At 40.1% G+C, this 3,914-nt stretch overlaps 1 pseudogene; it reads left to right on the top strand.

The window, feature by feature from the left end:
• The first annotated feature begins 329 nt into the window (after nucleotides 1-329).
• LOC106827759 (tubulin alpha-1C chain pseudogene) lies at nucleotides 330-1,666 on the top strand (annotated as a pseudogene).
• Nucleotides 1,667-3,914: the final 2,248 nt, after the last annotated feature.

Here is a 3,914-nt window from a genome sequence, read left to right as displayed (position 1 = left end):
GTGGTAGAAAAATTACACACATATATATTTTAAAATGAAATACCTCTATCTATATAAGCCTGCTTGAACAATTGCGTAAATGATATTTGCCTTTTTTAAAGTAACAATAAACTGGAACTTTTTCTTTCTAAAACAGACAAATAAAAAAAGTCAAAAAGGAGGCCAAGCCTGTCCAATGGCTGCCCTCCATAAACATGGCCCAGAAAGGGTTATATAGGGTGCCTCATGGCCGATAGGCCTCTCACTGCTTCTCTTCCAGACTCCAGCAGTGAGAGATCCTTGTTGTTCCTCACTTCCTCCAGCCTTGCAGAGTCCTACAATTCCCAGTTATGCATGAACGCACGTCCATTCACCTTGGGCAGGCCGGTGTCCAGATTGGCAATGCCTGCTTGAAGTTCTATTGCCTGAAAAATGGCATCCAGCCCAATGGCCAGATGCTAAGTGACAAGATCATTGGGGCAGGAGATGACTCGTTCAACAGCTTCCTCAGTGGGACAGCTGCTGGCAAGCATGTGCCCAGGGTCATGTTTGTAGACCTGAAATCCACAGTCATTGATGAAATTCACACTGGAACTTACCACCAGCTCTTCCACCCTGAGCAGCTCATCACAGGCAAGGAAGATGCTAACAATAACTATGCCTTCAGGTACAACCATTGGTAAGATCATTGCCCTCCTCATGTACTGAATACATAAGCTGATAACCAATTCAGAAGTTATCAGGGCCTCTAGGTTTTCCACAGCTTTGCAGGGCAACTGGTTCTTAGTCCACCTCCCTGCTGATGGCACATTTCTCTGTAGGTGATGGCTAGATGTCCAAACTGCAGATCTGCAATTACCCAGCACCCCCAGGTTTCCACAGCTGTTGTTGAAGCCCATGACTGCATCCTCACCACGCATACCACCCTGGAGCACTCCGATTGTGCCTCTGTTGTAGAAAATGAGGCCATCTATGACCTCTATTATAGAAACCTCAATATTGAGCACCCAACCTATACTAACCTTAACCACCTTATTAGTCAGACTGTGTCCTCCATCACTAACTGCTTCTTTCAGATTTGATGGAGCCCTGAATATTCATCTGACAGAATTCCAGGTCATCCTGGTGCCCTATTCCTGCATCCACCTCCCTCTGGCCACATATGCCCTTGTCATCTCTTCTAAGAAATCCTGCCATGAACAGCTTACTGTAGCAGAGATCAACAATGTATGCTTTGAGCCAGGCAACAAGACAGTGAAATGAGGCCCTCGCCATGGTAAATACATGGCCTGCTTCTTCTTGTACCGCAGTGACATGGTTCCCAAAGATGTCAGTGCTGCCATTGCCACCATCAAGACCATGCACACCATACAGTTTGTGAATTTGTGTCCCACTAGCTTCTAATTTGGAACTCATTACTAGCCTCTTGCTGTGGTACCTGGTGGACAGCTGGTCAAAGTACTTCAAATTGAGTAACAGCACAGCCATCGCTGAGGCCTGGGCTTTCCTGGGCCATAAGTTTGATCTAACGTATGCCGATTATGTCTTTGCTCACTGGGATGTGGGTGAGGGCGTGGAGGAAGGAGAGTTTTCTTAGCCCCATGAGAAATGGCTGCCCTTGAGAAGGATTATGAGGCAGTTGGAGTGGATAGTGCTAGAAGGAGAAGATGAGGCTGAAGAGTATTAACCTGTCTGCTGCAAATTATACTCCATTTTCTTGAGACTGTCTTATTTCTGTTTTTCTGTGAAGCTATCCATTATGGCCCTAACTTGTCAACATGTGATGTTTCCATTAAAAAAAGAAGAACAAACTAATCCTAAGGCTTGAAGAAGGAAAGAACTAATAAATGTCAGAGTGGATATAAATAAAATTTCAAGTAGAAAAACAATAGAGAAAAATCAATGAATCTAAGATTGGTTCTTCAAAAAGATCAACAAAATTCAGAAATATTTAACTAGATCTACAAAGAAGAAAGAAAGAAGCCACAAATAACTAAAAGCAGAAATGAAAGTGGGAATATAACTACTGATTTTGCAAAAATGTATAGAATTATGAGAGAGTTCTATGAACAGCTGCTGCCAACAAATTATATAATCTAGATGAATGGACAAATTCCTAGAAAAACATAAGATTGAATCATGAAAAAGTAGAAAATCAGAATAGCCTTTTACTAGTAAAGAGAGTGAATTGTCAAAAAAGAAACAAAGGCTGACATTTTTCAAAGGTAGCATGACACATTTTATTCTGGATACTGTAGGAGAGGAAAGAGACTTCATCATAAGCTGGGCTCAACTTTACTGAAAGAGAAAGTAAGGAAGCTTTTTAATTGCTGAGATGTGCCAAAGGAAAAATACTGAAAGAGTGGGGGGGCAAGTGAGGGTGGAGAGTTTGGTTCATGTGATTAGGCCTTCTGTGTTTGCTAATGATACTTATTGAAATTAGGATCCTACCCTCCCACACAGACTGAGAGATAAGAGCCCTGTTTTTTTAATGATTACATTTTAAAGGGATGGCTCAGATACCTGAAAAAAGCATTCCTGGGTTGTAGTAGATTTAGATCTTAAAAGGACAGAGAAAGAATTTACAATTGCAAGTTTTCTAAAGTAAATATTCTACAAAATGGAAGTCAGGGCCTATAGTCAGGTTTTGGCTGGAAAAATAGTAAATTATTTTAGCAGCATTGAACTTTGTCAGGCAGACTTTTTTAAGAGGTCTGGGGTCATCCTAGGGACAAGGGTTTGGGCTGATAGAAGCCATTTTATAGTTTGGTCAAGTCTTTTAGTGTGCGTGTGTGTGTGTGTGTGTGTTCATGTGTGTGTGTGTGTGTGTGTCTAGCGGAGATTCGATGGAGCCATTTGTGTGAATTTATGCAGTACAAATAGGCAAAGATTGAGTCTAGTCAAGAAAAGGGCACATAGGAGCCTGACAAAAGCTTTGTCAAGGAGAGAGACTTTTTGTGAATCAGTAATCAAAAATCTCTCAACAAACAAAGCCCAGGAACAAACAGCTTAACTAGTAAATTCTAGGAACATTTAAAGAAGAATTAACATTAATTCTTCTCAAACTCATCCAAAAACTAAAGAAGAAGAGGGGCCGGCCCTGAGACCAAGTGGTTAATTTCACATGCTCCGCTTCTGCAGCCCAGGGTTTCACCGGTTGAGATCCTGGAATGGACATTGCATCGCTCGTCAGGCCACACTGAGGTGGCGTCACACATAGCACAGCCAGAAGGACATACAGCTACAAGATACAGCTATGTACTGGGGGCCTTCAGGGAGAAGAAGGAAAAAAAAAACAGATTGGCAACAGATGTTAGCTCAGTTGCCAATCTTTAAAAAAAAATTAAAGAAGAAGAAAGAATGCTTCCTAACTCACTCTATTAGGTCAACATTACCCTCATACCAAATCTAGACAAATACTCAAAAGAAAAAAAAATATGTCAGTACCCCTTATAAACATTTATGCAAAAATCCTGAAGAAAATACTAGCCAAGCAAAACACAAAGCATGTTAAAAAGACTGTGCACCATAACCAATTGGAATTTATTCCCAGAGTGCAAGAATCTTTCAACCTATTAAAATCAAAGTAATACATCACATTTACAAAATGAAGGAAAATAACCACATGATCATCTCAATTGAAGCAGAAAAATCATTTTTACACAATTCAACACTCTTTCATGATGAAAATATTCAACAAACTAGAAATACAAAGAAACTACATCAAAATAATAAAAGTGGTATGTGAATGAGCTAAAATCATACTCAATAGTGAAAGAATGAAAGCTTTCCCTCTGAGATCAAAAACAAGGATAGCCAATTTTACCACTTCTATTGAACGTAGTATTGGAATTTCTAGCCACAGAAATTGGGCAAGAAAAAGATATGAAACACATCCAAATTGAAAAGAAAGAAATAAAATTATTCCTTCAAGG

The sequence above is a fragment of the Equus asinus genome, chromosome X, assembly GCF_041296235.1.
Source record: "Equus asinus isolate D_3611 breed Donkey chromosome X, EquAss-T2T_v2, whole genome shotgun sequence".
NCBI lineage: Eukaryota > Metazoa > Chordata > Mammalia > Perissodactyla > Equidae > Equus > Equus asinus.
The sequence above is the reverse complement of the archived record's forward strand: the minus strand, read 5'-3'. Positions and strand labels throughout refer to the sequence as shown.